The following is a 23,764-nucleotide window of genomic DNA, read 5'->3' as shown; positions in this document are numbered from 1 at the left end:
CCCGGGAGATGGTGGAGGGGAGCCAGGCGGGCCGCGGTCCATGGGGCTGCAGACTCTCACTTGACTTAGTGGCTGAACCGCTGCAACAGGAGCGGAGCTGGTGCACCGTTAGCACAAGGCCCTGACGGGGCCAGGGGTCCTGTTCAGTCAGCTTCGCCAGGGCCCTGGGCCCTCCAGGCCCTCTGGCCTCCGGGTGGGCAAGTGAGCTGGGGGCCCAGGGAAAGGCTGAGTGCTGGGACTCAGGAGCTCCAGGGCCCTACCCACGGCCGCCTGCAGGCCAGGCCCAGGCAGCAGTGACCTCTTCCCCTCTCGCCGTCTCCTAATGGCAGCGGCTGTCTCCATGGGTCACAGTCCAAGGAGGCCTCAGCAACTGGAATATGTGGACACAGCTGTTAAGGTAACAACTTCACAGAATTCCCTGCAGGGCCAGTGGTTAGGACTCAGTGCGTTCACTGTTGTGGCCCAGGTTCAGTCCGTGGTTAGGGAACTGAGTTGCCACAAGCCTCAAGGTGTGGCAAAAAAAAAAACTAAACTAAAATTGTGTGGCCCTGCATGATATGTCTCAGGCAACTCCAGGACTACTCGTAAGTTGGGAGATTTGCTAGCAGGAATCAGGGGTACTCTCAGGGTTTATTACAGTGACCTGGTAAGGATACATAGCCAGGTCATCAGGGACAGAGACCCTGGGGGGAGTCTAGAAGAATCCAGGTGCAGGCTTTCTTATGCTCTCTCTCTCCCTTCCCTGAAGGTCACCCAGAGCTTCCTCTTGCCCCAGCATCGAAGATGTAGCAACACGTGCGATGTTTCTGCCCAGAAAAGCCTGCTAGAGATGCACCCAGGGGTTTTACAGGGGCTGGTTGCAGGCAGCCTCTGCCTGGCATTTGCCAGGATTCTAGACTTGCAGAGAGAAAGCAGGTGTTTATTTAGCATAAACCACATTGTTTGGGACTTCCCAGGTGGCGCAGCAGTAAAGACTCCGTCTGTGATGCGGGAGACTTAGGTTGGATCTCTGGGTCAGGAGATACCTGGAGGAAGAAATGGCAACCCACTCTAGTATTCTTGCCTGGGGAATTCCATGGACAGAAGAACCCGGTGATAGTCCATGGGGTCACAAAGAGTCGGACACAACTGAGTGACTAACACTTTTCACGTGTATAATTGAATCACTTTGCTGTACAACAGAAACTTACACAACATTGTAAATCAGCTATATTAAAAAAAATTTTTTTTTATTAAAAAAGTTAATTAGGGACTTCCTTGGCAGTCCAGTGGTTAAGAATCCATGTTCCCACTGCAGTCAGCACAGGTTCCATCCCTGGTTGGGGAACTAAGACCCCTCAGGCTGCAAGGTACAGCCAAAAAAAAAAAATTTAATGTCTAATTAGATAATTAGCCAAGATGTCTCGTTAACATAAATATTTGGGCTTGTTTCATTGGCTTCTTTTGGTTTGGTTTCCAGCAAGTAAAATATGGTTAAACAACTCCTTACAACTCAACTCATACTACTTAAGAAAAAATTTGTATTTTCTAAAAAATAAGGACACATAGTCCATGAAAATGGTCTGACTCTTGAAACTTTGTGTGATTCTTTTCGCTTGTTTCTTTATAAACTTTTTATTTTATTCAATTGTAAAAAGATAGATTTCTCCCCCAACCCCACCCCCATTGCTTTTGGAATCTTAATTTCCTGACCAGGGATTGAACCTGGGCCCCAGTAGTGAAAGCCCTGAGTCCTAGCCACTGCACCACCAGGGAATTCCTGACTCTATGTTATTTCCATTTTCAGTTTTTGTTCTTTTAAAGTAGACTTCACTTTTTAGAGCAATTTTGAATTCACAGCAACATGGAGAGGAAGGTACAGAGATTTTTCTTATCAACATGCCCCACCAAAGTGGTACATTTGTTGCAGTTAATGATCCTATATTGACACCTTGTCATCACCCAGAGTCCTTAACTTCAGGACCTCCCTGGTGGTCCAGTGGCTAAGACTTCAGGCTCCCAATGCAGGGGGCCCAGGTTCCATCCCTGGTCAGGGAACTAGATCCCACATGCACAACTAAGACCTGGCACAGTGAAATAAATAAATAAAATATTTTTTTTTTAAGTCCTTAGTTTACATTAGGATTCACTTCAGTGTTGTACATTCTATGAGTTTAGACAAATGTATAATGACTAGTATCCACCATTATAGTATCATACAGTGTAGTTTCACCGCCCTAAAATTCCTGAGTTCTTCCTATTCTTCTCTCCCACCCTGGTAACCAGCCCCCAGAAACCACTGACTTTTTTTTTTTTTTTACTGTGTCCATAGTTTTGCCTTTACCAGAATGTCATGTAGTTGGAATCATCCATTATGTAACCTTTTTCAGATTGGCATCTTACATTTAGTAATATGTATTGTTTCCAACATGTCTTTTAATGGCTTGACAGCTCATTTCTTCTTAGCACTGAATACTATTCCATTGTCTGGATTGTTAAAAAGCAAGACATCAGGCCCAAATGGAGTGGCTTATGGTAAGTTCCACGTCCCCAAACGAAGACTTAATGTCAGTTTCAGCTCTCCCAGAAATGGAATCTTAAATGAGTCAGTCAGGAATTGCCTGACCAACACTAGTTAGGTAATCTGCCTGATATTGACCCCTGCCACCCGCTAAAGAAAAATAACCTCTCAATAACCAATTTGCTTTTTGGCCTGTTATAACTTCCTTGTTCCTACTTCCTCTGTCTTTCTCTATTTCTTTTTTGGCTGCGTTGTGCAGCTTGTGAGATCTTAGTTCCCTGACCAGGGATTGAATCCGTGCCCTATTCAGTGTAAATGTGGCATTCTAACCACTGGACCGCCAGGGGATGCCTAAGTCCTTCATTTTGTAAAGCTTCTCAGACCACCTTTCTTTCTGCTAGATTGGATGCTGCCTGTTTCAAACCAGTGTTTGCTCAAACACTTAAAAATATTTATATGCCTTGGTTTACCTTTTAACAGGGTGTACACAGTTTATTCACTTACCTATTGAAGGCCATCTTGGTTGCTTTCAGGTTTTGACAAGAATAAAGCTTCTTGAACCATCTGTGTGCAGGGTTTTGTGTGACATAAGTTTCAACGGTCTTGGACCAGTACCAAAAGAGCACAGTTGCAGCATTGTATTATGGTAAAGAGGATGCCTAGTTTCGCAACAAACTACCAAACCATCTTCCAAAGCAGTCATACCGTTTGCCTTCATACCAGCAATGAATGAGAGGCTCCTCTTGCTCGGAATCCTCACCAGCATTTGCTGCTGTCAGTGTTCCAGATTCTGGTCATGTTCCTAGGTGTGCAGTGGGATCTCATTGTTTTCAGTTGGGTCAACAAAAATGGCTTCCTTCGGGGCTCATATAGGAAAGAATCTATCTGCAGTGCAGGAGACTCCAGGTCGGGAAGATCCCCTGGAGAAGGAAACGGCAACCCACTGTAGTTTTCTCGTCTGGAGAATTCCGTGGACAGAGGAACCTGGTGGGCTACAGCTCATGGGGTCGCAAAGAGTCAGACACAACTAAGCGACTAACACTTTCACTTCTTCACTTTCAGCAAAAATCAGTCCATCTAAGAAAGAAAATGGAAATTTTTATTCAAGCCAAATTTGAGGATTTTATAAAACCTGAGAGAGTATCTCAGAAAACTCTGAGAATAGTTCTGCCCATTAGAAGTCAAGGCACAGGTATATGAGTTTGTTTGCTTGTTTCTTTTTTTCTGAGACAGAGGGCTGTAGTTTAAATGATGTATTAATGACAGCTTACACAATCCTGATCTGAGTGTCATCAGATCATGATGGCTTCCTGTGGTATTTTATAAGATAAAGAAGGAATGTTGTCTTCTAAGGAATTGCCTTGTTGATGCTAGGAGAGTGCTGCTTTTTTGAATTGAGCAAGTATTCCTGCTGCTGGGGAAGTTTTGGTTGATGCAGAGGCACAATGCTCAGGAGTGGGGAGAGAGGAAGTTCAAGGGCAGAGGAAATTTTTCATGTTTAACTTTTTCTGGTTCTGCCATAAAATATGAATTTTATTTCACAGTTGCTTTTCCTTTATGACATAAAATGTGGAACATCTTTTTAGGTGCTTGTTTGCCACTTGTATATCTTCACCGGTGAGATGTCTGCTAAATTCCCGTTCTTTTTATATTTTAGATAATATTCCTTTATCAGATGTTGAGCTGCATGGTACATGGGATCTCAGTGACCTGACCAGGGATCAAACCTGTGGCCCTCTGTGTAGGAAGTGCAGAGTTCTAACCACTGGACTGCCAGGGAAGTCCCTATCAGGTGTACCTTTATATTTTCTCCCAACTCACGGCTTATCGTCTCACTCTCTTGAGTGTGATTTCTTTTTGTTGGTCCATAATACACTAAATTTTAATTACTAAGAAGCACATTTTTGTTGATCTGGTAAGTCAAGAAACTATATTTCACAGTGGCTTTCAAACTGAGATTGTTTTCAATTTTGTGCACAAATGGTCTGAAAATGCCATCAGCTCTTCCCTGGTGCATTTGGTTGTGACTGGTTGGTTTTCTGAACTGCTATTAAATCTAGAAGGTTTGATGTTTCTTATCATGAATAGTTTTGCCCTAACTCTGTGTGAACTGAGATGGATAATTTTAAGGAAAAACTGATTGCTGCTTTATAGACATCAGATCCACAAGAGGCTCATTTAGGCATTTCTTTCTAACTTCAATTCATTGGTCCTCCTTTCTTGTTTTCTTCCCTAAAATGTTGTCAAATATTCCCAATTCTTCAGTCTTCCTTGTTTATATTCTAAGTCTGTTTGACTTTAAAAAAAATGGTTTCATTCTATTTCACGTTTTAAAAAGGATCTTTTGGGATAATTGTCACATGAACTGAAAAGCAAAGTCTCTGGATGAGTCATCCCGCAGACACTGGGAGGGAAGAAGCAGATTTGTTTTTTCTCTACTTATTTTGTGTGGTTACCACTATTTGAACAAAAGAGGAGCTAGCAAATGTTTTCAGTTCACGTGCTGGGGAAGGAGACTGTTGGCTAGATGGTGCTTTCAGAGGGAGCCATCCCAGGGGTCTGGGCTTGATCCTGGCAAGGCAAAAGCTGTAAATGCAGGTACAAAGTTCATTACTAGAGATATAGCACAGTAACAAGCGGGAGAGCACACAGAAAAAGAGTTTGTTTAGTTAAGATAGAAGCAAGGTAGAGATGGACACCCAGAAAGAAAGGGTGTGGGCGTCCCCCTTAGGGAGGCGGAGCACAGAAAAGTGCCAGGCAAGTCATTTTAGAGGGCGGTTCTTCCAGGTCTCTGTTTACCTTTAGCCAATTATCTGGTTTATTTTTCCACACCTGACCTACCCTGGGACCCTGCCCTGGGTGCACACACACCTATCAGCCAAGATGGTACCCTAAGTGAAGGCTGCTGGGAGGAGCAAGACTCATTATGACCCGGCGTTATCCCCTGACTTTTGACCCACAAGGAGCCTTTCTGCACATGTGTAGTGTCTCCCTTCTTCCAAAAAGGGGGGAAGTGGCGATCCCTTAATTTTTTACTCAAACAGGGTTTTGCCCCTTCTTTGTCCTTACCATGACTATTGTCACAAAAGGTGTGTAGGGTCTGGCTACTCACCGCTCAAAAGTCAATAAATTCAGGCCAGGTTGGTGGAAAGGAAAGTTTGCTTTATTTCAGACACTGGCAACTGAGGGGGGGCGGGGGCGTAGGGGGCAGAGGGGGGGCTGTAGGTGGACATCTGTCCAAAGGCCAACTCCTCACTGGCTACCAGTGGGGCAAGAGCTTTTATAGACAGAAGGAGGGGCTACGTGTAGAAACAGCACAGTCAGCTCTGACAGTCACCTTCAAATTGGTCATCGGTGCTCTGACCAGCGTCATCTTGACTGTTTTAGGTACAGTTAAACTTCAGTTCCAGGGTCAGTTTGTTTTCCGTTACTTTGAGGCCAGTTCTTGGAATTGTGGCAGCTTATAATAATAAATGTCACGGCTATAGCCTGGTCATCATGTAGTTAACTTCTTCCACCTGCTGATGGCTTCACTATAACACAGCTCACAGGATATGGTTCAGAATACTATCCATAACCCTTGAGAAGGAACTAAATCGCCCTGATGATGCTTAATGACTACATTATTATTATTTGGTCTCCTTTGACTGTTTTCCTTTGTTTCTGCATTTCTCAGTTCTCTGATTAAACTTACTCTTTGACTAAAGTTGTCCACAGACAAAAGGCAGGCAAAGGACCTTGAGGGTGGAGGGTGGGGGCAAAGACCATAGGTCGTGCTGTGTTTTACTGTTACCTTGACTAGCGCCATGACTATTACCTTAAGGTGTTTACAAAGGATGAAGACTGGCTATTTACCCTGTTTCTGTTGTTATCTCCATTCGGAGGGAAAGGGAGGTTGATTGTAAATGCCTGAACACAGGACTATCTATCTCTTATCTCAGGAAATGCAAACAGTTGTTAAGTATCCAGCCCGAAGCCCACTTCTTTGTGCCCCATGAAAGAGTAACAGGAGGCCAGTTGTGTCTAACCTGGAGCCCATCTCTCTCCTGCCTCAGGCTGGGTCTCCTCCTGCAAGAGCACCTGTAGCTACGCCCTGGGTATCTGCTTCTGCAGGGAAATGATTTGTTTTGTGTCTGAAACTTACTTAAGATGGCAGGTCATCCCCGTGGCAGCAGCAAACTTCCGTTGCCCGAAAACCAGGTTTATCTCTTGGCTGTTGAGCCAAAAGACACAAGCAAACCAAACAGTAGGAGAAGGGAGGATTTATTGTTTGCAACAGGTAAGGAGAACACCAGGGATATTTCCTGAAGCTGTTTTTCTCTGAACAGCAAAATCCGGGAACCTTTCAGCTAAGAGTGTGAGCTATTCATGAAGGGGCTGGAGAATTCAGCCTAGAATTGGGGCAAAGGTCAACAGAGTCCAAGCTTTAGCTGACTGAAGTCACACGGGTCAAAAAAAGGTCAACATCATCGTTGCTTAGGTTCCTATCAGTCTGGCATCTCATCATATAGTTACCTTCCTCTGCCTGACTGGGGGCCTTAGGTCTTGCAGGATTCAAAGACACGTTTCAGATGGTGATGTTTATCCCTTGAGGAGGAACTGGGACTTTGTTTTATGCTGAGCTATTGTTTCCTGATTGCTTTTCCTTTATCCGTGCATTTCCTCACTTACCTAATTAGTAATTTCTTGAATGTGCTCTTTGGAATTCGAGGAGGCCCAGGAGACTAAAGCCTTTTTCTACAAACAAGAAAGGCCTTTGTACCCAGAAGGCCTCTCTGGGTCCTGCTCCATTTCCCTTTCACTTAGTGACTGGGGGAAAAAAAAAACTGCACAGCCTAAATTTCTTTTTCTTATAACCTAAAAATTGAGAATCATGCTTTATTTGGTGGACAAACCTAGACAGAGTATTAAAAGGCAGCAATATCCAAAGATTTTAGGAACGTGCCAGGAATCCAGGGCAAAGACCAGATAGATGTATTTTTTATTATACCACAGTAATGCATCATATTAATAGGATAAAGGACAAAGTTACATGATCACTCACATCGAGAAAGAGCCCCTGACCAAATCCAACAGCATTCATGATTAAAAACAAACCAAAAATAAACACCTCTCATTAAGGTAAGAATAGAGAACTTCTTCAGTGTAAATGGAGCATTTATAGACTAGCCCATAGCTAATATGCTTGGTGCGAAAAAGTGAATGTTCTTTTCCTCAGATCAGGAGAAAAAGAAAGGCAAAAATGTAGGACTTCCCTGGTGACACGGTGGATAAGAATCCACCTGCCAATGAAGGGGATACGGGTCGGATCCCTGATCCAAGAAGATCCCACATGCCTTGGAGCAACGAAGCCCGTGTACCACCACAATGGAGCCTGCGGGCGGCAACAAGAGAGGCTGCCACAATGAGAAGCCCGCACACTGCAACGAAGAGGCGCCCCCACTCGCCACAACCAGAGAAAGCCCGAGACAAGCAATGAAGACCCAGAGAAGTCATAAATAAACAAATAAACAAAAAGGCAAAAAGTACACTTCTGCCACTTCTGCAGTAAGACCAAAAAAAGAAAAAAGTCATCTAGAGTGATAAAAAACAAAACTGTCAATCAGCGATGAATTACTTTTGAATGTAAATAATCTTGAATGCAAACACACACACACAAACCTACTAGAACTAATGCATTAAGCAGAGCTGCAAGACACAAGCTCAGCATTCAGAAATCAATTGTGTTTTCTATATACTAGTACTGAGCAACCTGCAAATAAAATTAATGCAATTCTAGTCACAATAAGAATAAAATACTCAGTAATAAATTTAAGCCCCAAATGCAATTTTTGTTTTCTGGAAACTACAAAGCGTTGCCGAGAGAAACTAAGGCTGTAAGTAACTGGAGCGAAGTTCTATGGTCATGGATTGGAAGACTTAATATTTTTCAGATGGCAGTTCTCACCTCATTGATGATAAATTCAATGCAACCTCTACCGAAATCCCAACTGGATTTGTGTGTGTGTGTAAATCAACAAGTTGACTTTAAAATTTATAGAGGAATGCAAAGGACCTGGAATTGGCAAAACAGTTTTTTGGAAAAGAAAAGGCTGGGACTTCCCCTGGTGGTCCACTCAGAAAAACTGCAGTTAGGGTTCAGGCCAGCTCAGTCAAGTTTAGGTGTGGGCTGTATCCTCTCCCTCAAATTCTATGTGGGTCAGGGGCTGGAGCCATTTCTGTTGTCTGTGCTTTTTGTTTTGGCCATGCCTAGTTGGTCAGTCACTCAGTTGTGTCCGACTCTGCGACCCCATGGACTGTAGCATGCCAGGCTTCCCTGTCCTTCGCCATCTCCCGGGTTTTGCTCAAATTCATGTCCATCGAGTTGGTGATGCCATCCGACCATCTCATCCTCTGTCGTCCCATTCTCCTCCTGCCCTCAATTCCTCCCAGCATCAGGGTCTTTTCCAATGAGTTGGCTCTTTTTCATCAGGTGGCCAAAGTATTGGAACTTCAGCATCAGTTCTTCCAATGAATATTCAAGGTTGATTTCCTTTAGAACTGACTGGTTTGATCTCTTTGCAGTCCAAGGGACTCTCAAGAGTCTTCTCCAGCACCACAGTTCAAAAGCATCAGTTCTTCGGTGGGATCTTAGTTCCCTGACCAGGGATTGAACCGTGTCCCTTGCATTTGGAAGCATGGAGTCTTAACCACAGGACCGCCAAGGAATTTCCATTTCTATGCTTTTGAGTGAAAATTGTTATACTCCTACAGCCTTACCTCTAGAATAAGAATTCACATTTATGTGACCTAATTTTGCAGAGCTCTTTCAAGGACTTCTTTTTTTTAATGTATTTATTTGCTTGAAAGAACTTAAATTAATGTGTACTTGATTCACAACGTCATGTTAGTTTCTGCTGTATGGCTAAGTGTTTCCGTTATACACATGTGTACATTCTTTTTCATAATCTTCTCCATTTTTTTTATCACAGTATATTGAATGCAGTTCCCTGTGACATACAGTAGGACCTTACTGTTCATTCATCCTGTATATAATATTTTGCATCTGCTAATCCCAAACTCCCAATCCTTCCCTCCTCTACCCTCTTCTCTCTTGGCAACCACAAATCTGTTCTCTATATCTCTGAATCTGTTTCTATTTTGTAGATAAGCTCTTTTGTATCATTTTCTTAAATTTCACAGGTAAGTGATATCAGTATGGTATTTGTTGCTCTGTCTGACTTAACTTCTCTTAGAACGATAATTTCTAAGTCCATCAAGCACTTCTTCATGGAGACTCCTAAGAACTCAGTACAGAAGTTAGGAGAGAGGGGTCAGCACCTGATATTGTGACTTGGAACTGAATTCAGAAAGATGGAGACTTGCCCAGGAGGGCAGCGAAGTAGCACAGCCAGCTCATAAAAGGCTTCTTACAACTGCACTTGGCCCCATGGCCTCTCAACAGAGCCTTTGCCCAGGTGCTCACTAAATTCTAGTTGGATTAACTAGAATTCTACAAGTTGAATTAAGAGCATATCTGGCACATCCTTGGTGGTCCAGTGGTTAAGGACTCTGCGCTTTCACTGCTGAAGGCCCAGGTTCAATCCCTCATTGGGAAACTAAGATCTCACAAGCTGCAAAGGCATAGAGCATCTTATTTAGTTATTTGGTTGTGGTGGGTCTTAGTTGCAACATGTGAACTCTTAATTGAGGCATGTGGGATCTAGTTCCCTGACCAGGGGTTGAACCTGGGCTCCCTGCTTTGGAAACTTGGAGTCTTAGCCACTGGACCACCTGGGAAGTCTCACATAAGGTACCTTTGTTCTTTGGTCCAGTCTAAGGGAATTTAGTTACTGAGTGCATCGGAGTGGCTTGTTGAATCACTGCTTTATCAAGACGTGGGGAGTGTGTCCCATTGTGCGGCCGGGGTTTATTGAAGTTCCAATAATGTTTGGGATATTTATTACCAGGTGAGAAGAGTAGGTTAGGAAGATTTCAGAAGCCTCTAGGAGGGAGTAAATTGTTTAAATATCCCAAGCGCCTCTGAAATTAAAGCACAGGGCTGAGATGCTCAAGCAGGTAAAGTGGGCCTGCGGGTCTCAGCACTTGCTGACTCCATCTCGTTTGTCTTTCTCTCCAATATCCTGCTCCTCTGTGCAGATTTCTCACCACTTGTCTCTCCGTGTTATTGGAAATGGCAAAGCATCCACAGAAAAGCCGATTTAAACCCAGTCGAGCCTGCAAGCATTAACACTTATGCTCGAAAATGGGGAAAATGACAGAGCCTGTTGCTGAAAGGTCTCACTGCACGCCTTACCGGTGTCACCAGGGGGGAAGAGATGAAAAACAGCCTCGAGGGGACTGCAGAGTGAATTTCATTCCATGCAAAGAAAAATGAGATTTAAAATATTTCGAGGCAATAAAGTACCTTCAAGTGCCTGCACTGGGCAAATAAGCCAGACTCACAGGTATTGGGAAAAAATCTGAGGAAGGAGCAGGGTCTGTGCCACGCTGGGGGCTTCGGTGCCTGGCCATGTGTGAGCTGAGGGGGTGGAGGGGGTGGTCACAGAGACTCACTGTGTCTTCCAGTTGTGGGGGGGCCTCAGCGTTGCCGGGAGCCTCAGCCCTGTGTGTCCCTGTCACCATGGTTTTCAGTCTCCTGGGTGATCTGAAAGCATGTCTTTTAAAATTATTATTATTTTTTTTCGATGTGGACCATCTTAAAAGTCTTTATTGAATTTGTTGCAATATTGCTTCTATTTTATGGTTTGGTTTTCTTGGCCGTGAGGCTTGGGGGATCTTAACTCCCCGACTAGGGATCAAACCCACACCCCCTGCACTGGAAGGCGAAGTCTTAACCACTGGACCACCGGGGAAGTCCCTAATAGACTTAATTTTTAAGAGCAGTCTTAGTTGATTGCAAAATTGCGTGGAAAGTACAGAGATTTCCCATACGCCTTCTGCCTCTACAGATGCACAACCTTCCCCGCTATCAGCATCCCTATTAGAGTGAGACATTTATGAACGAACCTTATCCTCCAGGTCCACAGTTTACACCAGGGTCCACTCTTGGTGGTTCTATGAGTTTGGACGAATGTACAGTGGCATGCACCCACCACTATAGTATCATATAGAGCAGTTTTGCTGAAGTTTACTTTTTAATGCAGATTGCAGACCATGGGGAACATTTTGCATGTCAGGATCAGCTTGGTGCAATTTCCATGCAGCTTCACCCAGCATCTATAACTTTGGTCAGTTATCTATTTTTTTAAAAAATTTATTTGACTGTACTGGGTCTTAGTTGTGGCATGTGGAATCTAGTTCCCTGACCAGGGATCAAACCCCGGGCCCCCTGCATTGTGAGCACGGAGTCTTAGCCACTGGATCATCAGAGAAGTCCCTGGTCAGTTGTCTAGTAAATGGACCTTGTTAGTTCTAAGGGGGAGCAAGTGAGAGACTTGCAGTAGGTCCTGTAAAATCCTCCCAGCTGTATGAAAAATGTTTGAGTCATACTCACTTATTGAGATAAATTCAGCAAATACCAAGTACCCACTATGGTATATGTGCTTGTGCTTACTCTCTCGCTTCAATCCTGTCTGACTGTTTTTGACCCCATGGACCGTAGCCCACCAGACTCCTCTATCCACGGGATTCTCCAGGCAAGAATACTGGAGTGGGTTGCCATGCCCTCCTCCAGGGGATCTTCCCGACCCAGGAATCAAACCTGCATCTCCTATGTCTCCTGCATTGCAGGTAGATTCTTTATCCACTGAGCCACCAGGGAAGACCCCCACCCCCACCCCCAGCCGCGCGCCCCGCCCGCTGCCGCCCGCTCCGCCCCCTGCCCTGCCCCGCCCCCCACACGACGGTGTATTAAGGAGCAAAAGTCACAGTTCTGCCCTCCTAAAGTTCTCAGTCTACACAGCATCATTAAGAGATCATGGCACGTGTTAACTACAGACAGGATTTGCCCAGATAATACAACAGAACTTTCTTATGAGAGGATGTAGTTGGCTTGCAGGTTCTAGCAGGCCCTACAATAAACCAGTCCGAGCAGAACTCCAGATACCAGACCATGGGGCAAATGTCCTCTTCCAGACTTCCTTCTGTCCTTCTGGGGTTGGTGCTTGCTCCTACAGGGAGAGTAAGAATGACAAAAGGGAAACCCAGGTTCTGGTCCCTGTTGGGGGTCTTTAGGCTGGCCACTGGCACTCTCAGACAGGGTTTTCTCATCTGATAAGGAGGGTTTGGACACAAGAGCCTCTGGGATTTCTATTTGCCAGGACAGATTCTTTAAAGAAAAAGCCCACACATTTTATTTATTTATTTGGCTGCTCCAGGTCTTAGTTGTGGCATGTGGCATCTAGTTCTGACCAGGGATTGAACCTGGCTCCCCTGCATTGGGAGTACAGAGTCTTAGCCACTGGACCACCAGGGAAGTCCCTAGCCAGTAAAGATTCTGCTTGTCATGAAAATGGGGGCCCTGTAAGACCAGGTCCACCTCCGTTTGTTTTCATGGCCTTGGTCAGCCAAATACCCCTAGTCCTTAGCCAGAGCTTCAGATGAATTCCAAATGCGTGGTCAGAAGTTTCAGCCATGGCCCTGTGGCCTTCTAGTCCTTACTGCTTGCCAGATTCACAAGTTCCAGGTGGAATGCATCTCTTTCCAGATGGGGGTGTATAGGAATTACTGTGCTGGTTTCAGAGTCTTGAAGGAAAGAAACCTCGAAGAGATCGGGCTCCTGTCCTCTCGTGCCCTGCAGAGGGCGTCCCGTTCTTGCAAATGCATCCTGGTGGTAGTTGCCTCTTTTCTGTGTGGCTGAAGACCGGACCTGGGATGTGAGAGAAGTCGAACTGGCATGGTAACCTCCAAGCCGTATAAACCTGGACTCGGCCCCTTGAACGAAGCTCCTGCTGCACTGACTCTCCTCCTGTGCACTGCTCCTCTGAGTTGCTGTGGAGACATCCATCCTTGTCCTGGGGGCTATGGTTTGCATTCTGTGATGTTCCTATTTAAGTCCCTGCATTCTCAAATGGTCCCTCTCTTTCATCTCCTCTTTCAAAAGTACTGAGAACTCGATTTGTGGAAAATAGAAAACCTTTCCCGTTATTACTCTTTTGAAAGCGGTTTTGCCTAAAAACATAACATACAAACTCTAGGAGGAGAGATTCATTTGGCTCTGTTGCCCTTGACCTAAGAAGAAAAGGCACAGGAAGACTGCGAAGTAACAGTTAAAACCAATACATAAATTCATTTTAAACCAAGTTTTAGAATTCCTAGGAAGTACAGTAGAATAGGAATGTATATAGCCTTGGTGGTGGTGGTTTAGTTGCTAAATCGTGTCCAACTCTTTGTGACCCCATGGACTGTAGCCCGCCAGGCTCCTCTGTCCATGAGATTTCCTAGGTAAGAATACTGGAGTGGGTTGCCATTTCTTTCTCCAGGGGATCTACCCCACCCAAGGATTGAGCCAGCTCTCCTGCATTGCAGGGAGATTCTTGACTGGCTGAGCTACCATGGAAGCTGTATATGGGTTTAGAACCATTTATCCATAATATCGCTGCTGGCTGCTACAAGGAGGCTTGGGGGCTAAATAGTGGCCCAGAGGAGGGGCCCCAGTGCACCCTCACGGGACTTCCTTACTGTGGAGCAGTTATAGCTGGCGGTGGGGAGGGGGGCGCGGCCGCAGGGCTATTTCCCCAGTCATCTCTGCAGTCCCCTGTGCCTTTCTCCGTGAGTACAGTATAGCACCCTTAGGCTGGCTCCAGGGGTCACTTTCCTAATAAGGTTACTTGCACAGGGTCCAAGAAGAGGACAGATATCTTTTGGGGGGCCACCGTTTGGAGAGTGAGCATTGGGGTGCAGCTGCAGCTGGGTTTCTGAGCCATCCTTCCCTCCCAGGACTCTCTGAAAAGCGGACCACCTCTCTCCCACACCGGCAGGCTTCCTCTCCACCTACAGCCTCTTTCCTCACCTGGTAAACCACTCCTGGTCTTAAACGTGAAACCAACCGAAGACCCTTTCCCTCAAGACCACTCTCCCTGGAACACTATCCATTTGCCTCCGCTCAGAAAGGCGGCCTGTGTCCCCGGTCTCCCGGTGGGTTCTGCACCGTCTGAGTCTGGGCCTGCCTCCCGAGGGGCTCCTGTGACCATGACCTCCACTGCTGGATGGAGCCCCTGGGATTCTCCATCTCTTCACCACATTTCCTGGGTTGGAGCCTTCCTCTCCCTCTGGCCGTGAAAGAGCTTCCCCCTGGGAATACGTGGACCCACCAGGGGTCTGTACTGGGGAAGGTGGATCTCAGCTCGACCCCTCACTAGCTGCCTGTCGATTTTGAGAAAGGTAACTCTTCTCTGGTCCTTGGGGGCTTTCACGGGCTGTGGAGACCATCAGATGGTGGGGTTCAACATGTGTGCTGTGACTTTTATGGCTGGGGGTCCTCCCAGGGAAGGGGAGCTGGACTTCCCTTTCCTCTCGACTCTGCTTTTTTGTTAACATTATCTGTTTGACTGCATCAGTTCTTAGTTGCAGCACTCAGTATCTTTGTTGCTTCATACGGAGTCTTTCATCGTGGCCCACAGACTCTTTTTCCTGGCGTCCCCTGCGTTGCGAGGTAGATTCTTAACCCCTGGACCACCAGGGAAGTCCCTCCCGACTCTGCCTTGAGAATGAGGCCACAAGGCGGGGAACGAGGCCCCGGGTTTCCGAAGCCCCGGGATCTCTTATTCAGCACAGCCTCACCCTTTCCATGTGACTGAGGTTTCTTCCTGGGAATCTCAAGTGCTGGGGAACCAAGGCCCACACCCGCTGGAGGGAGTGGGAGGCTGGAGGGAGGAACTTTCTATGTGGATTAATGAAAATGGGGGAAAGCGTTTCTCCTGAACTATTCTCCAGCGTTCAGAAAGCAAAACAATCAATGCAGGATCTTGTTATGGAGGTATCAGAGCCTCTTTCTGAGGGGTGGGCACATGCTCCAAGACTGGGGATTTTTTTTTTCTTTTGTCCTTTTGGCCAAATCCTAAGACCCCACTGGTGGCTCAGGTGCTAAAGAATCTGCCTGCCAATGCAGGAGACACAGGTTTGATCCCTGGCAAGGGAAGATCCCCTGGAGAAGGGAATGGTTACCCACTCCAGTATTCTTGCCTGGGAAATCCCATGGAAAGAGGAGCCTGGTGGGCTACAGTCCATGGAGTCGCAGAGTTGGACACAACTGAGCGATTAACACTTTCACACTTACTATCCTCCGACCAGGGGTTGAACCTGGCCCCCCGACATGGGAAGCTCAGAGTCCTAACCACTGTCCACCAGGGCAGTCTCATCCTGGGGGTTTATTGTGGGGGAGAAGTGGGGCCCCGGATGGCTCTGATTGGCTTCATCTCAGGGAGCCTCAGGAGTGTTCCCTGTCTCATCAGATGTGTGGAGTTAGTCCTTAGCACCAGAAGGGAAGTGCCTTTCTGGGGCAGGTCTGTTGGGGAATGCCTTAGAAAGTTCCCTCCATGTGGAATGGACAGCCTCATATTCTTTTTTTCTCCCCTTTTTTTCAAAGACAAGGGTCCTCCTCTAGGGCAGCTTCCCCCAGAAAGAGCAAGGACAGAATTTGTATAACCCAATCTTGGACATCCCATCACTTCTGTGCTTTATTAGAAGCAGGTGCCCTGGTGCAGCCCACACTCCAGGGAAGGAGACCCCACGGGACATGGAGGTGAGGATCACGGGGCCACCATGGAGGCTGCCTGCCTATGGGAACGTATATGTGTCTGGGGGAGTGTGAGTTTGGTTCTGCAGGAGCCATTAACACCCACAGGTTTATAGGTCAGGCGCTTTCTGGCTATCTGAAAGAGATAGGCCTGCTCAGTGGCCCATTAATTTATCTGACTTTATCATGTTGTACACTTTGCCAACAACTTGCTTCTGCCTGTGATAGAGCGTCCAGTTAAAATCCACAAATTGCAGATTTGTAGAACGGGAGGTAGCAGCATGGATAAGAAAATGCCAGCTCAGAAATATCAGATGAAGCGTTGTTTTCCAACCATTGTAGGTTTGTAGATGGGAGCTCTGCCTGAAGGATGGGCAGGTGAGACTTCACCCTCCAGGGCAACTAAGCCAGACCCTCATGAATGCACCCACAGGACGGTGCTCAGCCTGGAGACATCAAGATCCTAAATGGAGGGTTCTCTCCATTGCCAATGCTGGTAAAAATGACTTGGCAAGGCTCAGCTCTGACCAGAGGGGCCAACCCCACTCAGCTGACCTATCTGGGAAGGTAACTGGGGGAGAGTGAGCAGGAATAAGGCTACTCTCTTCCCTTTCCTGAACAAAGACATATTTTAAAGCACCTTAGATCCCAGGAATTTACAGGGCCCTCAGTCCCATTCCATTCAATTAAAGGAAGCCCTAGAATGGCTGGGCTTCCCTGGCGGCTCAGATGGTAAAGAACCCACCTGCAATGCAGGAGACCCAGGTTCGGTCCCTGGATGGGAAGATCCCCTAGAGAAGGGATTGGCTACCCACTCCAGTATTCTTGCCTGGAGAATTCCACGGACAGAAGAGACTAGCAGGCTACAGTCTATGGGGTTGCAAAGAGTTGGGCATGACTGAGACACGAACACTTTCACTTTCACATCACTAAGTGATGATGACTTAAAAAAATTGTTTATTTGGCTGCACCAGGTCTTAGTTGAGGCATGTGGGATCTAATTCCCTGACCAGGGATCAAACCCATGCCCCCTGCCTTGAAAGTGCAGAGTCTTAACCACTGGGCTGCCAGGGAAGTCCCTACTTCTGCTTCTTTATCTTTTCTTCCTTCTCCCATGATCTATTGCCCCACTCCCCCTGGCTCTTCTGGGCATGTGATGTGGTAGAAAGCACATGGATTTGAGACAGGACAGACCCTTCATGATTCTGGCCTCATGACTTGCCAGTGGTCAAACCTCAGTTTTCCCTTCTATAAAGTGATCACAATATCGCCTACTTTGTGAAACTGTATGAAAATTCAATTATTTACACAAACAGCCTGGGAGAATTACAGACATATGAAGTATCAGGCTCCCCCTCCCTTTCCCTACCCCCTAAAACAAAACAAAACAAAACCCTGAACTTTTCTTCTAATATTGAATGCTGATTGTGCATTTGGGCTTATTGTGGAGGAGCATTTCTTTCTTCTTCTTTTTCTACTTTTTGGATGCACCCTGTAGCATGTGGGTTCCTAGTTCCCTGACCAGGAATCAGACTTGTGCCCCCTGAAGTGGAAGCATGGTGTCTTAACCACTAGACTGACAGGGAAGTCCCTGAAGGGGCATTTCTTTTGTGTGGAAAGTGAGGGACATGGGAAGGTTACATGTGGTGTGTGTGTGTGTGTGTTGGTGAGGCTGGGAGGGTGGCCCTCTGAGAAGGAAAGGACAGAGCGCTGCTCTGATTTGCATTTCATTCCAGCAATGTCTCCCTGCAATTGACGATGCTAGGGATACAGGACACTGATGGAATCCCCTCCCTGGAACAGCCCCAAGCAGCCTCCCTGGTCCCTTGTGGGGGCACAGTGGCAAAGGAGCCATACACAGTGTTATGGACTGAGTGTTCCTGTCTCCACACTCACAGGGTGAATCTTCAACGCCCATGAGATGATAACAGGAGATGGGATCTTTGGGAGGTAATTAGGGTTAGACAAGTTCACGTGGATGGAGTCCCCATGATGCGATTGGTGTTCTCAAAAGCAGAGATATCAGAGCTTGCTCTCTCTCTGCACCATGTGAAGACTCAGAAAGGAGGCAGCCGTCTATAAGCCAGGAAGGGAGCCCTCATCAGACCCCAACCATGCCGGCACCCTGATCTCGGACTTTCAGCCGCTAGGTCTGTGAGAAAATAGATTTCTGTCATTTAAGCCCCCAAGTCTATGGTGTTTTATTACGGCAATTGGGCAGAGAGCCTTCCAAATGGCCCCTCTGGGAGCTTCTGACTTGCCCGGTGGCAGCTGCTGTTCAGTATTATTGCAAGGTGTCCTTTTCTGTTGGAGGCTCGGACCCTTGGATAGACGAGAATGCATCCTTCTTAGGAAGAGGTTGTTTGTTGTTCAGCAGAGGTAGGAGGTGAGAAGACACTACCTGATTAGGTCATAGTCCCTGACATTTGGTGTTGGTTTAGTCGCTAAGTCGTGTCTGACTCTTGCAATCCCATGGGCTGTATAGGCCACCAGGATCCTCTGTCCACAGTATTCTCCAGGCAAGAATACTGGAATGGGTTGCCATTTCCTTCTCCAGGGGATCTTCCCAGACCAGGGATCGAACTCTGGTCCCCTGCGTTGCAGGCGATTCTTTACTGACTTGCCACCAAGTCCTTTGGCGGCCTCCCAGGATTGAGAGAAAGGCACAAACGTTGATTAAGAGCCAGGGTGAGGTCAGATACAGGAGTCTTTGGGCATTGATTGGATTATGTTCTTTCAGTGGCCACCTGCAAGTTTTGTCCCTGTAGAGTCCTAAGGGCCTCTTGGGGGCTCAGTTATGGAGGATGGCCACTCATCTTGAGGAGAAGTCCTCCCAGCCTCGGGAGGGATCACTGATCCCTGTGGCTTCAGCAAGGACCCCCAGAGAGTGGTTTCTCTGTCCAGGCTCTGGCCCTGCACCCCAGAGCACTTCCCAGCCCCTGTTATCCTAGGGCCTCTGTGGACCCAGGGGCCAGGCAGCCCCCAAGCCTGCTGAGCCCTGGGGGACATCAATCCCCACCCTCACACAGACACATCAGCATTGCATCTCCCCCAGAGATGTTCCCTTTGTTGCTAAACTTATTTTTGCCTTGTCTGTGTCCAATTATGCTTATTTTCTTCCACCGCTTGCCTCTGCGCAGGGGCGGAGAAGGGAACAAAAAAGGGAAACTGATTTGCTCTCATTGTGTCCACGGAATGCACATTTTCTTTGTGAGACTGAAACGTCTGGGAGTCTGAGCTTTGAAAGCTCATCTTAAACGGTCTAATTGTCTGATCTCAGTCCTGGTTTGGCATCTTGCATTTGGCATTTCGTGGATTTGAATTGGGAGAGACAGTGGAGGGGGTGCTGGGGGATTGCCTAACCAGTGGATATTTTTAGCAAATCGAAGTTTGCTTTTCTGGGTCAATTCTATCCTCTCTCATCACCACCTCCCAACCTGTGGCATCCGGTCTTGTCACTTCCCATTGCCTCTAGGACCTGGGGCGAGGCCACCCCGGTGCTGCTCAGTTAGCTACAGGATGGATGGCACAAGCCTGGCAGTATCCCTGGAGAACCCAGACCAGGGGCTCCACCCAGCCCTGTGCCCAGGGAGGAGGATGCATGTTTATTGAGTCCCTGTTTGTGCCAGAGACTAGGGGCCAGGGGCTTCACATAAGTCAGCACTTCTCAAAGTGGGGTCCCATGAAGCCTGTGAGTTTGTCTTTTCCTTCTTTTATTTTGATTTGTTTATTTATTTTTATTTTTGGCTTCGCTGGGTGTTCGTTGCTGCATGCGGGCTTTCTCGAGTTGCGGCGAGCAGGGGCTACTCTTTGTTGCCTCGTTCGGGCTTCTCATTGCAGTGGCTTCTCTTGTTGCGGAGCACAGGCTCTAGGCACTTGGGCTTCAGAAGTTGCAGCGGTGGGCTCTGAACTTGTGGTTCCTGGGCTCTAGAGGATGGGCTTGATAGTTGTGGTGCATGGGCTTAGTTGCCCTGTGGCATGTGGGACCTTATTTCCCAAACCAGGGATTGAACCTGTGACCCCTCCATTGGCAGGCAGATTCTTCACCACTGGACCACCAGGGAAGTCCTGGAGCTGGAATTCTTGAGCAGGAGAATTTGGCCTCTCACGCTGAAGTTGGGAATTGCTGCTCTTGCTTTGGCTTCGGTGAGCAGGTGGGCCCTCTCTGCTCCCTTACCTGATGGGCCCCCACCCCCGCCAGGAGCATCCTTGGGATACTTCCTGTTGGACCCAGGTCAGCGCCTGGATGGGTCCTATGGTACCTTTGGGTTTCAAACAAATGCAAATGAAGGGAGCAAATGAAACTGCTCCTCTGGAGAGGGGCTGAGGACCCTCATGGGTAGGAGCTGGCGGCCGGCTGGCCCCTGTTAAGAGGGTGGCGGGGAGATTTGGGGTGAGCTCTGACCAGGGTACATCCAGGGCCTTCAGGATGGTCTCGCCTTGACTCTTGCCCAGTGACTCAGTGGTAAAGAATCCGTCTGCAATGCAGGAGGCTCAGGAGACACGGGTTCTATCCCTGGGTCAGGAAGATCCCTTGGAGGAAGGCATGGCAACCCACTCCAATATCCTTGCCTGGAAAACCCCATGGACAGAGGAACCTGGCGGGCTACAGTCCATGAGGTCGCAAAGAGTCGGACCTGGCTGAAGTGACTGAACATGCATTCACACCTTGACTCTGGTCCTGAGCTAAATGTGAGGACCCGGGCTGCTGTCGGCCCACTTCTCTGCCCCCTCGCCTTACTACAGAGCGGCAGCAGCAGCAAACCCACCTCTCTGGGAGCCTCAGCACAGAACCACCCTAATTATGAGGCGAGAGAGCCTCAGCCCTGCCTCTAATATCTCTAATTATAGCTGAGGCTCCAAGGAGCATTCGCGCTAATCTGCTCAATGCACACACACACACTTCCCACTCCTCCCCCACCCCAGTTTCTAACTTTAACCCCTTTGCTTCTGGGGGGGGTGCAGTTTCTGAGCGGACACCTGTTGGAACTGAATTTTCTGGGGGTAGGGTGCAGTTTTCTGAGCAGACACCTGTCGGAACTGAATTGTGCACCCCTTCCTGGGTTTACATGTTGAAACCCTAGCCTCTAGCACCTCAGGATGGGACTACTGTGAGACTGATCTTTACAGAAGTGATCATATTAAAATGAGGTCATGGGGACTTCCTTGATGGCCCAGTGGTTAGGGCTCCTCGAGTCCACTCCAGGGGGCATGGTTTCCATCCCTGATCGGGGAACTAAGATTTTGCATGCTGTGTGGCGACAGCCAAAAGATTAAATAAAAATTTAAAAAGAATAAAATAAGATGAGGTCATTAGGGTGGGCCCTAACCCACTATGACCGGCATCCTTTATAAGAAGAGGAACCGAGAACATAGATGGATGCAGAGGGAAGGCCCCGCGAGGGTCATGCTAGCCAAGGAGAGAGGCCTCAGAAGAAATCAGCTCTGCCCACACCTTGATTTCAAACTTCTAGCCTCCAGAACTGTGAACAAATAACTGTTGGTTAACACCCCACCCGGGGCTTCCCAGGTGGCTCAGTGGGTAAAGAATCTGCCTGCAGTGAAGGAGACACAGGAGATGCAGGTTTGAAGCCTGGATTGAGACGATCCCCTGGAGGAGGGCATGGTGACCCACTCCTGTATTCTTGCCTGGAGAATCTCATGGACAGAGGAGCCTGGCGGGCCACGACTGTCCATAGGGTTGTGAAGAGTTGGGCATGACTGAAGCGACTGAGCGCTCACAACACCCCACCCCGTCCCTACAGTCTTTTGTTTAACAGCAGCCCAGGGAGCCTGATCCAGCCCCCAGGAGGGGAGACAACCGTGCGGCCAGAGGAGCAGGAAGGGCATCCGTTCCGTCTGAGGAAGCTCCCCGGAGGGGTCAGGCTCCAGGCCCCGCCTGTGGTCAGCCGGTCACGTAGAGCTGGGCCTTCTCCTCTGGCCTGGCCTCCCAGTGTAGGGGCATCCAGGGACATCAGACGGAGGGGGTCAGTTCTGTATCTCGGTCGGTCCACGCATGCAGGTGTAACACGTGCACATGAGGACACGCTCCATATACCTGTTCCTCTGCGTGTCTGGTGTTGGGTGTGTACAGACAGGAAAGATGGATCAAGTGTCCAGACTGAATCCCCCTCCTTCCCATGAAACATGCAATGTACCCTTGCTTTCTTTAAAAAAAAAAAAATCAACTTTATTGAAGTATCACTTGCAAAATTCAAATGCATGTTTTAAGTATATCAACAACATACTCACCTTGTCATCAACACTATAATCAAGATATAGAGGCTTCCCCCGCCAGGCTTATAGAGGTGTAACTGTTGAATAAAATTTTGATATTTTTAAAGGATGTGTGCATTCTAAGTTGCTTTGCTGCTGCTGCTGCTAAGTCGCTTTAGTCGTGTCCAATTCTGTGCAACCCTATAGACTGCAGGCCGCCAGGCTCCTCTGTCCGTGGGATTCTCCAGGCAAGAATACTGGAGTGGGTAGCCATGCCCTCCTTCATGGGATCTTCCAGATCCAGGGAGTCTTGGGTCTCCTGCATTGGCAGTGGTTCTTTACCACTAGTGCCACCTGGGAAGCCCTTTAATATGGTACTTCATGGAGATTTTATATACACATGTGACTCAGCTGGTAAAGAATCCATCTTCAATGCGGGAGACCTGCGTTCGATCCCTGGGTTGGGAAGATCCCCTGGAGAAGGGAAAGGCTACCCACTCGAGTATTCTGGCCTGGAGAATTCCATGGACTATAGAGTCCATGGGGTCGCAAAGAGTCAGACATGACTGAGTGACTTTCTCTTCACTTCACTTCACATTGTGAAAGGCTTCCCACCATCGAATTAATTAGTGCATCCATCACCTTACATATTTAATTGTTGTGTGTGTGTGAGAACACTTGAGTTCTACTTTCTTAGCAGATTTTAACTATACAACAGTATTATCAGTTATTGTTGCTGTTTACTTGCTAAGTGTGTCCAACTCTTTTGGGACTCCATGGACTATAGCCTGCCAGACGCTTCTGTCCATGGGATTTTCCAGGCAAGAACACTGGAGTGGGTTGCCATTTCCTTCTCCAGGGGATCTTCCCAATCCAGGGATCAAATCCATGTCTCCTGCATTGGCAGGCGGATTCTTTACCACTGATTATCAGCTATAATCACAGTGTATTATGAGATACTCAGACTTAATGGCCTTATTCATCTTGTAACTGGAAGTTTGTACTGTTTTTACCAACCTCTCCCTGTTTTCCCCATCCCTCAGCCCTGGCAACCACTCTTCCACTCTACTTTTACAAGTTCCTTTTTTTAAGGTTCTACATATGTCTGATACTATGCAGTATTTGTTGTTTTCTTTCTTTTTTAAAAAGAAATATTTAATTATTTAGCTGGACTGAGTCTTAGCTATGGCACGTGAACTCTTAGTTGTGGCACATGGGATCTAGTTCCCCGACCAGGCATCATGGGCCCCCTGTGTTGGGAGCACAGAGTTTTAGCCACTGGACCACCAGGGAAGTCCCTTTTTGGTTTTCTGTCTGATGTCTTTCACTTAGCACGATGCCCTCCAGGTTCATCCATCTTGTCACAAATG

The sequence above is a fragment of the Cervus elaphus genome, chromosome 5, assembly GCF_910594005.1.
Source record: "Cervus elaphus chromosome 5, mCerEla1.1, whole genome shotgun sequence".
NCBI classification, from domain to species: Eukaryota; Metazoa; Chordata; class Mammalia; order Artiodactyla; family Cervidae; genus Cervus; species Cervus elaphus.
This window is presented reverse-complemented; position numbering follows the sequence as displayed.